At 45.2% G+C, this 15,906-nt stretch overlaps 1 pseudogene across 1 annotated transcript in view; it reads right to left on the bottom strand.

Annotated features, from left to right (window-relative positions):
* The window catches only part of LOC308649909 (T-complex protein 1 subunit alpha-like), a 50,701-nt pseudogene that overhangs the window by 5,876 nt on the left and 28,919 nt on the right, over window positions 1-15,906 (bottom strand). The window contains exons 2-3 of the transcript XR_014024433.1: window positions 937-1,034; window positions 287-397 (exon numbers count right to left, since the gene is read on the bottom strand). The product of XR_014024433.1 is annotated as a T-complex protein 1 subunit alpha-like (transcript). The remainder of the gene's footprint in view (window positions 1-286; window positions 398-936; window positions 1,035-15,906) is intronic.

The raw sequence follows: 15,906 nt of genomic DNA, 5'->3' as shown, positions 1-15,906 counted from the left end.
CAAAGAAAAAATATTTATCAAAGTGACTTATTACTTATCACCATCCACAGTTCATATCACTTACACATGCTTTACATTATATTTTTACCCTTGAAATACAAAGACAGCAACAGGCAATTTCAACACAATGTCATGTCTCTGACAGATTTATCAATTTGCATTAAATTGATAGTTAAAACTTTTACTGTTTAAAAAAAAAAAACCCAAACCTAAATCAGGTTCAATCCCTAGCACTCTACCCACCAAAGGGGTAGGGGTGCTAAACTTTACTTGGATGCAAGGATACATTCCAATAATTTTGGAAGACATGGAAGTCTTAGCAGCATTAATTAGGCAATCTCTTCCAAGTTCATCTGTGTTAATAATTAAGTTTTCACTGATATAGCGCACTGCTTCCCTGTTTAAAGGGACAGAAAAAAAAAGTCAATTCAGTACTCAAACCTTTTAATGTTATCACATTAAAAAAAGACACTTTTTATATTTATTTTTTAGTTATGAGTGGACACAATATCTTTGTTTTATTTTTATGCGGTGCTGAGGATCGAACCCAGTGCCTCACATATGCAATTCGAGGCCAGTGCTCTCCTCTGAGCCACAATCCCAGCCCTAATGTTATCACATGTAACAGTTTCAAAATGTCAAAGGAAAGGACTTTTTGTTCAGCCATTTCCTATAGAAGGAGAACACTTGAAAATCCTCCCTCTTCAGATCATGGCAACTTTAATCTATCCCATAAGCATAGCCACTAAAGTCTATTATTAGAAGAAAATGTGGTAGTCATATGGGAAAAATCATTACTGGCTCTAGTTCAAGTGTTACTTGGTTGTTAAAACACAACTTTTTTAAACCAAAATTTAATTATTAATCAAAACATTAAAACACTATTTATAAGTACTGTGTCAAATAAAAAATTCCTGAGAATGCAAACAATCTTACTTGCAAGCAAGTCGATAGCCACTAATAACTGATGTGGGATGAATTTTCTGTCTGACTAATTCATCTGCATTTTTCAGAAGTTCTGCTGCAATAATAACCTGTTGAGAAAACAGTCATGCGCTAAGATGTCTGGCACTGGATATATCATGCACCCACAAAAGCAACACTAAAGTCGTCAGGTATTATTAACCAGAATGGTGAGTGATGGAGAAATGAACCACAGACTGGGTGCGGGGCTTCAGCAACAGACATGTATATATTTCTCCTGGTTCTGGAGGTTGGGGAGTCAGATCAGGATGGCAGCAAAAATTTTTAAAAGGCACTAAACGAAAACACCCACCCAGGCTACTTGTGGGAGGCTGAGACCATGGCCTCTAGTCTGAGGCTGCGTGAGGTGGCAGCACTTAACGTGTCCTGGCTGTTGTTTCCACAGTTCCTGTACCAGCTGCTGACTGCCACCTTCAGAGTGTGTGCAGGATGAGCTTGGTGGCTGCAGGGTGGCTGCAGGGTGGCCTCAGAGTGGAGTCGGCCTCCTGGGGGCTGCTGGTGCCTTACACCTTCCCTCCTACCAGGTCCCTGTGACCGCCTCATGGAGGTGCTACTCTGTCACCTTGTACTGTATTTGCCGTGCTTCTTCTATTTATGAAGCCATTTTGTCCCTAGTTACATGTGTCTTCTTTGCGGTGTAAGCTCCTTTGGGATGCAGACAGTCTCCTGTCCCTGCAGGCTGGTGGCATGGTTCAAGGCTGAAGCTAGGCAGTTGCTGCCCTCCACCTAGAGGGAAAGCTGAGTAACTGTGACAGTAGGTTGGCAGGTCCCGGCTGGAGGAGGGCTGGCGCCTACATAGCAAGGGCCCCTACAGAGTGATGCCCCAAGTGGCAGGGAGGACGCTCTTGTCCCTTGTAAGCAATAACCTGTGGTCGTGTCCGGCAATGGCTGCACGCTAGACTCGGCTGTCCCTGCACTGCAGCTAAATGGTTCATTTGCTTCTCCCTGGACCTTGGAGGGGAGCACTGGCTCTTCCAGCCCTGTGGAGTAGAGGCTCTGAGACCCAGAGCAGGAGCGGCCTCCACCAGGGTGGGCAACTCTTCCTTCCCACGCTGCCTGCAGGGGTCTGGAGCCATTGGATATCCTTAATGGTTTGTTTTTCTTTTTCAAATATCAGAGCTGTCAACCATTTTGTTAATCACAACAAAATTACCCTGGCGTGATTTTAAACAGGTTAAGAAAACAGGACACGTGACAAACATCTGAAGGTCAGGGCTAAGCTAGGCGTGGTGCTGCATAAAGGTCATTCCACTACAGGGGCAGGCGACTGGGGCAGGAGGAGAGGAGTAATACAAGGCCAGCCTGGGCAACTTAGCGAGACCTTGTCTTAAAAAGTAAAAATCAAACAAAAATAGAGTGGGGCTGGGGTTGTGGCTCAGCCGTAGAATGCTCACCTAGCATGTGTGGGACACTCGGTTTGATCCTCAGTACCACATAAAAATAATAAAATAAAGGTACTGTGTCCAACTACAACTAAAAAACCATAAGGACAGGTCTTGCCCTTTTGTGGGACCTCAGCAAACGCCCCCTGGTGGTGGTTGGTCCTCTGGGCTCCCTGGGCACTTCCTTTCTCCCAGTTCTGGAAGAGAGCCTCTGGTGTCCCCATGTCAGAAGTGTGGCTCTCGTGTCCCAGTGTCATCCAGACTCATTCACTCTGCTGCTGTCCCTCTCTACCATCATTGTGTTGTCTCATGTCCCAGCTGTCAAATTGCTGTCATCTTGAGACCCAATTCTGGAAACCTCAGCTGGTGCCAAGTGCTCCCTCACTGGCTCCAAGCGTGGAGAGAGAACTGCTTTCGACCAGTTCTCTGTGGGAGCAGAGCCATACAGGGTCCTCCAATGTCTGTTTTTATGGCCAAAGAGAGCTTGGGTGATGATTTTTATGGGTCTTGACACTTAATGAAATAGCTTGGACTGTTGTGTGTTGGACTCCAGGGGATGGTGGTGTTTTGTGGGGAAGACCTAATAGACAACCCATCACTGAAGCTACCTCTAGGCCCTTTCTATCCTCATGACCACACTTGTGGGGGCAAGCGGGGTGCATGCATTCCGAGCAGAGTTACCTTCAAAAAGCTAATAACATGCATTAAAATGTTATCTCGTGGGAAGATTCTTAATTTATTTCTCAGGCTTCTCTGTATGCCACAAGTTTTCACAGTATAAGCTTGTATCCCTTCAAAATCAGAAATGGCCTATTTTAAAATATCAGTATATATACCTTAGTATCTTAGTGATCACAATTCTATGAAAGTTATATATTTTGTTGAACAGGGAAAAGTATACACAAAGTTTACTACCTACCTAAGATTTGAGGTATGAGCCTTATGTAACTTTTTATATTAAAAAGTTATTGAAGTGAAATTAAAACCGAGAGAAGAGATACTAAAGTGTGGACAAGGTAGCTTTTCTTAAGTAATTAAATTGAGCTATTCAAGAAAAAAAGCCACAAAAATAGGAGTGGGTCCCTTGGTCCCTCTTTGTCCAGAAAGGCTCTAGTTTTTGTACTTCATGGTTTCTAGCTTTGATGAACTCCTAGGACTCCGAGGCCAGGCACTCCCCGTCCCTCTCGTTCTAGAATGCCTGGTAGTCCACAAGTGTCCAGGCCTCTGTGGAGCGCCTCGGGTTCCGTATTTCTAGACCCCGACGCTCATCTGCGGAGGGAGGTGGTGTGAGGTGGTGGTGGGCAGTCGTTCCCAGCCTGGACTGTGGGGAGCCCTCTGGGGAACCCCAGGATCTGGGTCCCTGGCCCTGCACTTGAGGAGTGAGGGCAGTTGGGACGCTGGAGGAGAAGGAAGAGGTGGTGGGCATGGGGTTCTCCAGGACACTTCAGCGGCCACTGGACAAGACCTGAAGCAGATGGACAGTATTCTTCTCTTGGTGATTTGTTCTCCACAATTTCAGGAGCTGCATTTCCCACGGGTCTCCAATCTCTCAGAGGTGTACGAAGTGCTGAGCAGGTGAGGGGCGCTTCCGGAGCTGGTTCTGGGACAGGGGGCCTGTGGCTGCAGCTGCTGTGTGGCTCCAGATCCCTCGGGTCTGGTGGGTGCTCTTCCCACCCATGGCACCGCTTCCTGGAGCTGGTGTCCCCTCCAGGTCCTGCTGCCTCAGCCCATCTCTGCAGCCCTCTTGGCCCCCATTTCCAAGAACAAAGTCTGATGGCACAAGCAGAGAGAGGCTATTTGGACAGACTGGCAGAGCTGAGGGAAGAGACCCCATTGTCCCCATTCCTCCATCACTCATTTATTCCCTTCAGCAAATGCCGTCTGAGCACCATACTGCGGAGGCATTGGGCTTGGCCCCAGGAATCCAAGGAACAGCAAAACCATCGAGGTCCAGTTTCAAGGAGTGTGGGCTAGAAGCATAGGAGGGGAGCCCAGCACTGAAATTAACATTCAAGTCATTTCCAACAGCGAGAGACACTGGAGGAAAAGCAGGAGGTGCTGTCAGAGCAGAGTGACAACATAGTATGACTGTGGGAGGGCAGCCTGCCTGCAGGGTCACCTGCACTGAGAGCTGGGGCCTGGTGGGTTCTGGCACTGCTGATTCTGTCTCAGGAGAAGAGCGGGCATCCTGGAACACGGGTGCATGAAGCCAGTTTTTAGGTGGCTGAAGAGAGAGAACAACCCTGCTGCTGCCTGCTCTCTTCCCGATGCCACCAATATATTGAAACCTTGTGTGTCTCTTCTGTCCCCATGGGCATGCGTTGGGATCCTTTGCTCGGCACCTGGGTTCTGGCTGGGCCTGGAGTTCACTGGGCTCCCACCCTAAGTCTTTGGTCCACCAGGGCTGACACAGTCCCTGGGTCATGGTGACTTCTGAGCCCATTTGTCCTGAGAGCCACTCTCTAGCAATTAGCCACCTATCTCAGAGGGCCAGCCCTGGAGGCTGTGTTTCTCAGGTGACATGCCTGCTGGTGTCAGCTGGGTTTAGTCAGTTGGAGGCCTTGGAGCAGGGGCAGGAGGAGAAGTGGAGGAGCCAGCATATGTCAGCCACCCTCTTGGCTTCCTGGGCAGCACCCAGGCTTCCTGGCCTCAGCAACACCTTCCATCCTCTAGCCCCTCCCCAGGGGGCCAAGTCCAATGTTACAGGCTCTGGGGGTCCTCACGTCCTGTCTGCCCTTTCAGCCCTTCTGTCATCTACAGAACCAAATGGCCCCGTCCGATTCCTGCAGGTGGTATCTGTTTTCCTGACAGAGCTGCCTAATTCAAGGGTGGCCTCTCGCCCATCCAGTGTGACTTCCCCTGGTTATGGGTTTTCCCATGGAGGTTGCCCTCAGAGTCCTGCACTGCCCCCAGGAAGGTGCTCTAGAGCCTTTTGGCTCTGAAGTCCCTCAGCCCATCGAGGCTTTTCTTCTGTGGCCCCCCTCCCACCCTGGACCCCCGGCCTGCCAGCCCCGGCTTCCCGCCAGCCTGGTTGCTCGAGCACTTATCTCTGTTTGGATGGAAAATTGCTCCTTTATCGTGGTGTATTTTTTCCTACCCATGATTTCCCTGTCAACTCCGCAGAATCCAGGAGGCCTGCTATGGAGATGCCATGCCAAGTCGTCAGAAATGCGAAAAAAATAAACAAAACAAAACCTCTCTGAAGAGGCAGCTTTTGCAAATCAAGAACGCTTTGGCTTCCGTACAGTCGACTCTGCTCCATCTTTCCAAAACTCTGTATGAATTAAGCTCAGAAGCCAAGAATGTGACTTTTTGGTCAAAGCTGTAGCCTACCTTCCCCTGGGACAATTTACGTCCCTGGCTTTGATGGATGGAGGGCCTTGATGGGCGGGGACAGGGAACCTCAGTTTAGAAATATCCAAAGTTCATTCTCTTAATATTGCCATTTTACAAAGGAGGAAACAGAACAGTTTTTGTTCCTTGCCAATCAACTAAGGACAAACCAATATCAATTTTATTTCTTTAACGTTTCAACAAACTGTATTTCATTTCCTGGTCTGACAAAGACAGGCCACTCACTGTGCTTGGCAACTTTCTCTCACCCTCCGACTTCTCTTTCATAGTCATAGGTCTAAGAAGAGCAAAATGAAAATACCAGCTTTGCATGGCTACAACAGAACACCAGAGGCAATTAACCTACTAGAGAAGGCAAGTTTATTTGGCTCACAATTTTGGAGGCCACACTGGCCTGTTCTCTTGTGAGGATGGGATATGGTGGAAGGTGTGGGAACAGCAGTCATCCCTGAGCTGCAGAGAAAGAGATATATACTGGTCCCACAATCCCCTGCGAGGGCTGGCCCCCAAAGACCGGGAGACCTTCCTCTAGGCCGTCTCCCAAACCTCCTCTACCTCCCAATATCCCCACCCTGAAGGCCCAAGCCTCCAATCACGACGGACCCTCGGAGGACATGCAGACAAATCACAGCCGTGGGAGAGCCTGATTTGCTCAGTCCCACTCTGATTTTAGAAGCTCCATTTCTCTGAACTCAACCGGGTCAGTTCCTCATTCCAGTACCGTCTCGTGTCGTCATCACCATTGTCACCTCTGTGCCCATGTTGTCCCAGCTTCGATGGGCAGGAGCCAGGGAGCCCCTTCCTGTTCCCTTGGCTCTGCTGCCGCTGCAACACCTAATTTCTAAACGGAGCTTCCTCGCTCCAGCCAGCCCTCTGCTCAGATGCCACTTCTATGAGATGCTGTTTTCATCACTGTGACCAAAAGACCCCTCAAGAACAATATTAGAGGAGGAAGTTTATTCAGGACTCTTGATTTCAGAGGCCTCAGTCCCAGGACAGCCAACTCTATTTTGGGGGGGCCTGAGGTGCCACAGAACCTCAAGAAGGGTGTGGAGGAGGAAAGCAGCTCAGGACTTGGCCACCAGGAAGCAGAGAAACAGAGAGCTCCACTCATGGGGGCACCCAGTGACCCACCTCCTCCAGCCAAGCCCAGCCTGCCTAACGTTACCACCCAGTTGACCATTCAAATGGATTAATGCACTGATTAAGTTAAGACTCTTACACCCTAATCATTTCACCTCCAAATTTTCTTACATTGTCTTTTGCATGAGCTTTTCTGGGGAACCTCATATCTAAACAATAACAGATGCCATCCCTGACCACCACAGAAACATAATAATACCTCTGTCACTCTTTGTCCTTTTTCTCTACTTATTATTATTTTTATCTGCAGTGCCTTAAACAGTGCCAGGCACAAGCAGGGCTTAGTGGACATCTGCTTAATGAATGGAACAGTCCTGACCGGAAGATTCTAATAGGCTGCACCTCAGTCCTATGCCTGAGTTGTAGTGGCCATGAGGTACAGAGAGGAACTGTGCCGTGTCCTCTGCTTCCCACACAAGCAAGAGGTGGAATGGTTTCGATGCCAGGGCAGGAAAAAAAGAGCCATTCAGACTAGAAAGATGAGTATCCTCCTAAATTATTTTTATCATAAACTAGGAGCACAATCAGTAGATAACGGACCCTACAACCTAAATTGTATAAGAAGAATGATTTTTAAATCACCTACATTAAACTCAAAATGGTTTTGTTTGGGCACATAATTCGCCCCTATTTCATCAGTCTGTATCCAGGAAGGGTATGCAGCAGGGGAACTCATGTTCTCACTCGGAAGTTCGCCTGACAGTCTAGTCATTTTTGGGTTGATGTGGAAGCCACATTCTCAGATTCAAGCTTTTTGTCAGTGCGTTAAGATTTTTCTATGATCATGATGGGCCATGCTGACTCCTGCTCTGGAAATCTTCAGGGTCAAGTCTGAGATGGGCTCTGTGCTATGTACCTTCATTTTTTGTTCACAAGCTATGGGAGAGCCAGAATGTTTTCTAAGTAAAACCCCAACTTGACGGTAAGTGCTTCTCCGTGTACTGGGTGTTCCATACACAGATGGAAAACTGCTGTTGTGAGCATGAATCTTGGTTAGGCTTCTTAATTTTCCCCAAAGTTTCTCAATCCCATCAGCTGATCAGTTAATTTTTGAAGTTTGTGTGTCACTGTTGGCCAGCCCCAGAATCTGTCTTGCCCACCAGGATATATGCGGGCTGTTTCTGCTCAAATTTGATCAAGTTCCCACCTGGAAAAAATGTACAGCCATAATTTGAAAGACTAACTATGCATCAAATTCCTTAGATATCCTGTTAATTTCACGGACAGTTAGAAAGCCATCTACCCCACCACCACCCTAGAATCACTCTCTGCTTAATGAAAGGAGGCATCAGAAGTGTCCATGCGACTGAATATTATTTGGCAATAAAAAGGAATGAAATACAGATACATGCTGTAATATTGGTTGAAAACCTGCTAAGAAAGAAGTTGGTCACAAATGACCACGCGTTGTCTGATTCCGTTTATAGGAAATGCACAGAATGGACAAATCCATAGAGACCGGAGAGAGATCCACAGCTGTGGGGATCTGGGGCGTGATTGCCAATGGGCATGGGCTTTATTTGGGGGAAGGAGAAAATGTTGTAAAAATAGATTGTGGCAATGGTTATGTAAGCCTGTGATTATTCTAGAAGCCATTAAACTGTACATTTTAGATGGGTGATTTTGATGTCTAGTGAAGCAGATCTCAATAGAGGTGCTTAAAACAGCCAGAGCTGCGTTTACTGTAGGGTGGCTTCTAAGCCTGTATCCCCAGGAAGATCCACGGCAGAAACTGTTCAGAGCAAACGCCGCCCGTGTGTCTCCTGCCTCCTCCACCAGCCCTACCCAGGAACCAGGTGGCTTGCAGAGAATGCTGGTCACTCCCCACCGGCCCCAGGTTTTTCTTTTTATTTTGAGTGCAGAAAGCCCACACCCTGTACCTGGTGCAATGTGACCACACATGACCGTGGCCTGCATGTTCACATCTTTATTTTCCCCTTGGCCTTCATCTCCGGTGCTACCTGTGCTTTTCTGATTTCCACTGTTACCCATTTCACTTTCCATTTAATTCATTTGCGTCAGCCACTTCATGCCCTTTCGTGTGTGCGCAGATCAAGTGAACACACCTCCCTGTGGACATCCTTAGAGATGGGACTTATAATGGCCTCCTGAGCCTTCCAGCTCCTCTTAGGATGAATCTGGAAGGTGAACCACGGTTAGTCCTCTGTAATAGTTGGGACAGACAATAACCCCTTGCACTGTTTGGTTCTGGAGAAAGAATGGCAGCTGACTGGCCTTTAGATAACCTCTTTGCATGAATGCCTCAAGACCCTCTGGACCCAGAGAAAAGGAGACTTTGACACTGAGGACCCTCCACATTGAGTTGCTCGAGGGCTGGTTTGGAACTGAGCACTCTTGAGTTTTGTGTTTTCAGCTGAGAAGAAATTAAGAAATGCCATTAAAAAAAGTCTGGTAGGTTGACAAGTTTGCATCATGTATATCTAATATTTTTGTTAACTCCATCTAGCAATCCTACCCCTCAAGAGAAACAGCCACCTCTTTAAAAAGTTCTATACTTTTAAGAAAGTGATCAAAGTTCAGGAAGGGATCATTTCAATTATTTCCAGAAGGGTTAGAAAGATTATAAGAAATAGAGTAATGAATATCATCGTTAGAATTATTTATTAAGAACAGAAAGGCCACGTAATAGCACAAAAATAGGGAACATAAGAGGGTTTTACACTGGTCAATGTTGTTTTTGTTGTAAACACAACTGCTCTCTTTTTTGTGTGATGATAGGACTTTTCTTTTTTAAAAAATATTTTAGTTTTTAGTTGTAGTTGGACACAACACGTTTATTTCACTTATTTATTTTTATGTGGTGCTGAGGATCCAACCCAGGGTCTTGCACGTGAGAGGCAAGCCATCTACTGCTGAGCCACAACCCCAGCCCATGATAAAACTTTTCTACAGAAATATTCTTTTGAAAGTATTCAGTGTGTGGGGCTGGGGATGTAGCTCAGTGGGAGAGCACTTGCCTAGCATGTGTGAGCTCCACATAAAAATAAACACAATAGAGGCATTGTGTCCATCTACAGCTAGGAAAAAATATTCAGTGGGCAAAATATTATTGCATTCTTCCTTCCTGGTTTCTTTCCAGATATCTTTGCAAAGAAATAACCAAATAGGATTGTTTTCTTTCTTTCGTCTTACCTTTGATTTGACTTTTCCTTGCAATTGATTTTCACTCTCAACACTGTCCTTTCCTTCAATGCACCCCAGGTGAGATTCTTCTGCCTAGCCCTGAACTGTCTTTGCGGGGTCTCGGGAGAGTGAGCCGGCGCTCGAGCCACAGAGACGTGTTGCTGGTGGAATTGCTACCTGAGGAGAATTTGAGGAAAACTTCCTGATACCTTCCCTGAACTTGGTTTAGTAAAATGTGTCCCACCCTGTCACCTGGGCCCCCACAACACTGTTTGCATCAAGAAACCAAAGTTTCAGTCAAACCCCACAGGTGATCCCCGGAAGGCACCAAGAGTGGAATTTTAAAAACTGTCCACAATGGTCCTCACTACTGACAGTTGCTGTGACAAGCCCTTCTGATAGTGGATGCAACATCCTTCTGTGTCCTGGGAGGCAGATGCCCACCAGCATGAAGAAGCAGGTAGCCTTGGGGACTCAGGGAACTTGCCCAGGACCACAATCAAGCATTGATGGAGGGATCTGAGCCCAGGTTTGAACAGCCCTACACACACACACACTCACACACACACACACACACTCACACACACTCACACAGGGGACAGAGTGTGGTGGAACCCACCAACGCCTAACCCATGTGGTGACTTTGAGGGTGCCATGGTTGACAGAGTGGGCAGGAGCTATTGGATATGGAAAATGAAACCCCCCAAATAATGAGGCCTGGGAAAAGGGAATGGAAAAGCCAGACTTTCTCAAGGTAAATCTCTTTCAGATGCTGGCCGCAGGTAGGGGAAAAAATGTGTCATCAATCCTAAAGTGGTATTCTCTAGGGAGCACTAATCTCTTCCAAGATAATGCCTCTTCAGGTGCTGGCCACTGACCCCCAGCCCCGAACTCAAATTCCTCAGTGCCCAGACTGACACGCTCACTAAATCACCCACAACCTATATAAGCCCAGTCCCCTCCTTTGTTCAGTGGCTCATTTTCCACCAGGAAAGTGGGTCTGTTCCTGTAGGTGTGGTCCCGATCCTGAGTAAAGGGAGAGAGAGGAAGGGAGGGAGGAGAGAAAAAACAAAGGAAGAAAAACTGATAAAATGAACTCCTTCAAAATTAAAAACCTCTGCTCATCAAAGGCACAGTTAAAAAAAAAAAATTCCAGGCAAGCCACAGACTCAGAGAAAATGCTTTTTTTTAAAAAAACTTTTTTCTTTTTATGATTTTCTCAATTGTTGGTATGATATCTCCCTCCCCCATGTCTTTCCATAAAGCTACAGATGTCACATATAAACACACAGTTTGGGGAGAAAGACTATGACACAGCTTATATTCTTGGGTACTTCCACCAGAGGACCAGTGAGTTAATTAAGGCATCTACATGCAGCAGAATTCCTTGATTTCTACTTTGGCATTGGAAGGGGAAAGAAAAATAACTTTCAATTAATCGTAAAAGACATAGTTAACTGAAAGGACTTTATGATTTAAAACTTGAAGCAGATGCTCAAAGCTATAGTTTCTTTCTTGGGGACATGGATTCTAAAACCTTAATATTTTATCAATCTTACCAAAAAAGATGGACTCTATGTTAACAGTAATGTTTGATGCCCTGGCTCTGACGCCAAGGCCACCCAGTGCCTCCTCTGAGCAGGGTATCCATGCAGGCTGTGAGACTGGGCCTCTCAGAGAAAATTCTTGCAAGATTTCTGACAAAGGATTTATACACAGAATGTATGAAGACTTTCTTCAACTGGAAAAAAAGAAAACAGGACATTTGAAAGATAATTTGGTTTTCAGAAATGGGCAAAAGTCTTGAACAAGTACTTTACAAGAGCAGACATACTATTGGCCAATAAGCTCCTGAGAAAGTGCTCGACCTCATTAAACATCCGGGGACTGCAGATTAAAAGCTATGAAAGGCTATTCCATAGCCATTAAAATGCAGGTGCAAAAGATTATGAACCAAAGGCTGTTCACACCGTATGTTGGTGAAGATGTGGATAATTAGAAATCTGAAGGTTTTTCCTTAGCTCCCTGGTGTTGCACCACCACTTTGGAAAACTGAGTGGGAGTTCCTGAAACATGAGACAGACATCTGCCATGTGACCCTGAAATTTTACTCTTGGGTATTTATCTATGAGAAATTCAAACCTATATCCACATGAAGATTCAGATAAGAATGTTTATAACCATCTTACTTATAAAAACTCAAAACTGGAAACAGTGCAGATGTCCATCAGGAGGAAACTGGATCTACAAACTGAAGTATATTCATACAATGGAGTACTATTTAGTAATAAAAAGGAGCAACCTTTTGTAACAACATGGATAAATCCCAAAATCATGGTGCTGAGTGACAGAAGTTACACACACACACACACACACACACACACACACACACACAAAGATAGTTTGTAAAATTCTAGAAGAGGTGAAATTTGTCTATAGTAATAGAAACCTGATCATTTTCCACTGGAAATGGCAGGCTGGCTGGCAGGGGACATGAGGGCACTTTCAGAGGTGAGGATGTGCCAGGTCTTGGTGGGGGTGTGGCCTGTGTGGGTGTATGCATCTACCAAAATGGACCCAGGAGAATAATAAAAATTTGTGTATTTCACTACATATAAATTTGACTTCAATGAGAGTATTTCTTAGCTCAAAAAAAAGTGTTATAGCTGAGTTTAGTCACCGGAATCTTCACACATTTTTCCCTCAGTGGCTAAGGAAAAAGATTTGAGTGATTTGCTACTAAACTGCAATATACACATTCAGGCAGGAGCCCACACTGTATCAAATGGAAATGCCTTCTTTGCAAACTCTGAGGAGAAATAAGATTCTGGATTTATTTCTTCTGTGATTCCAAGTGACACACTAAAGTTCCCTGCTGTTTCCTCACTTCCGTTTCTTCTTTCCAGCTGCTCCACGCCCAAATTATTACTCAAGTAGCTTATGGTATCTGCAACAATTTTGTGGGGTGGAATAAGACTAAAAAATTAATTGCAAGTAGAGGAGTTCAGCATCAGCCTGAAGCCTCGCAGCATCAGAACACTTCAATCATCTAAGCCCAGCACTCCTTAAACTGGCCCTGGATTTCTCTGGCCCACTTAAGATTTCCCCTGGGGAGACTCTCTGGGTCCAGGCTAAAACAGATGAACATGCTCAGTCTACAGAAAGCTCATGTCAATTTATAAGAAAAACTACTGACTCCCAACAGAAAAATGAGCAAAGACACAGAAAATATCCCCTCTCATGATTAGCCAAACAAATGCAAATTTTACCAAATGTATTTACTGATTTCAAAGGTTTAAAAATTAAAATTCCCAATGCTGGAAAGGGTTCCCTGAGAGGTGCTCATAGATGTTGCTAATGCAAATAGTCGTTAATAAATTCTGGTAAGCAACCTGGCAGAATCGCTAGGGCCTTTCTGGGCCCCAACAGTGGCCATCGGTAGAGACCAAAGTATCAAGCAGTTTCCATCATTTTAATAACTGGAAAATTTCCTTGTCCTCTGGATCAGCACCCAATCTGCTACAGAGACACTTGGCCCTCTGTCCCCTACCTAGATTATCATCACATGCTCTCCCTTGTCTAAACATCATGCAAAAATCAAGTTGAGAAAGAATATTTTTGGAGCCTTGCCTTGGGTTCATTCTGCTGGCTGTTCTGAATATTCCCTGGGTGCAGCCGCATACTTGGCCAGCAGTATTTGGGCTGTTCACAGAACTGTAACTTCTAAATTTTCCTTTGGAGATAATGATCAGCATTCCGAGGCTCTACAGAAAAGAGATGTAAAAGAATCAAAACTGTGTTCACAGGTTGACTAACACCCTTCCCACCACACTAACAGAGTCGCCTCTCCAATTTCTGCACCTGGAATAGTTGCATTTCTCCTGAGCAGCAGCCAATTACTTTGTATTGATGGAATACTATAAATTGGGTAATAGGGTATTTTTTTTTTCCTTTTCATGCTCAGAAGTCTTAAGACACATATTTGACCTGCCTTTGCAAATGTACCATAAAAGAAAAATGTTCAAAATTACTAATTTAGTCAGAAGTCAGCTTTCTGCCAATAACTGTGGATTTTGGCAAACAATGCCTTTTCATCCAAAAAATCCTTAAAGATACTGAGAAAAGAAAAAAAAAAGACACCTCCAAATGATAGTATACTGCATGCTAGGGATGCTACAAGAAACTTAAATGGTGGCAACACTGAATCCTAGCAGAGGGAGTTCTCTAAATTCCATGGTTGCATACATTAAATTACATTAGAGTTACTTGTTTATGGATCTGTTTTCTCACAAAAATTTGCTCCTTGAAGCAGGAACTGTCTTACTTGTTTAATGTTGGTTGAGCCAACAGATAAGTTGAATAAATCAAGTATGTTTAGAATTGGTACCCTAATTTCCAATATTGCTTGTCTTCTCATTCTTTTTATCATGTTGGTCTAATTTTTCCAGCCAGACTCTAAGTCATTTGGGAAAGGAACTGTATTGAGTCCACAGGGCTGAGAATAAAGTAAGGGCTGATTACTGATAGATGGTCTCACAGATGTCTGGCTCCCTGTGACGGTTAGTAAACCTATCAGAGCCCTTGTTGATATTTCGTTGGACCAATCTGTCTCTGTTGATCATAACTAACGCTTAGCAAGTACTTTCCCTGGATGTGGCATGACACAACACTAATGACTTATGTTTGTTTAGGGTATATGTGGGACATCTTTGTCATTACCTTCATATTTTAGAGGGTAAGCAACTTGCTAACTTTCTTTATTAAAACCAGAATGATGTATCATGACGCAGTGTGCATTTACTAAGCAATTTTGGTAAAAAATTGCAAAGAACTTGCTGCATCGGTCTAAAATTAACTTGCACAACACCCAAATGCTATACCACATACAGGGCCCATTGCTGAGTGTCCCAAAGAGAGATACTTAACATCTGCAACCCAGAAAAGAATGGTTCAATATTTCGGGTAACTGTGACAACAGACAAGCTACCCAGCTACCATCAGTTACTCCTAAAAAAATATTGTAGTAAACAAAATTAGAAATGAGTGTTGCCTACAAAAGTGTAAAATAGACAACTTGGTCTCAATTTTCATCATTATTCAAGGGAAAAAAGAAAGTACGGTGAACTTCCAGAGGCTGACTTGACCGTGCGTGTGTGACTGCATGTCACCTTGACCTTTGGAGATTTGCTCTTTATTCTGCAGACTCACCACCACGTAAAGTGGCTAAGAAACAAGATTGTCAAGCCCACCCTGCCGAGGAGCCTGTATTGTCCAATGAGAGACAAGGGATTTTCAGCATTTCCTGTTGAGTTCTCTCCCCCTATGCTCTGGTGACAAGGAAAATTCAGTTGACCACGGGCCCATGTTAGGCCACCTCAGGTCACTGACTGAGTCAGAAGACGCCAGTGTCAATATGTCCTCCGAGGCCTGAGACAGGGCAGGTTCAGAAGTGGGCGTGAGAGTTTGGAATCCTATGTGCTGAGGGGGAAGGATGGATGATGATGAATGCAGGAGACCCCCACAAACAGGGCAAGATGCATGAGCCCTGCCAAGGGCTCCCCACCCCCCAAGGAATCCGTGGAACCATGCAGAAAGGTCAGGTCAGAGGACAGAGGCTTGTGGATGTAGATCAAACCAAGCCCAATCCAGGCTCTTATCAAGATTCACTTGAATTACATTCAAATCCCTTAAATAGTTCTCATACCCTGGGATTGTCAACAAAACAAAACTGAGGTGAACGATCTAGAAGGCTCTAGAACAGGAAGCCTTTCCTGACCAAGATCTCCAGCATGGCTCCTCTGAAGCTGCATTCTCCCACCCTGAGCACACAAGAGAGAGAAGCCACCTTTGCACTCACAGCTTCCCTCATGGAGATGCGCCCTCCTGGGAGCCGCCTTGC

Source organism: Spermophilus citellus, assembly GCF_964194105.1.
Source record: "Spermophilus citellus genome assembly, chromosome: 5".
Lineage (NCBI taxonomy): Eukaryota > Metazoa > Chordata > Mammalia > Rodentia > Sciuridae > Spermophilus > Spermophilus citellus.
This window is presented reverse-complemented; position numbering and strand designations above follow the sequence as displayed.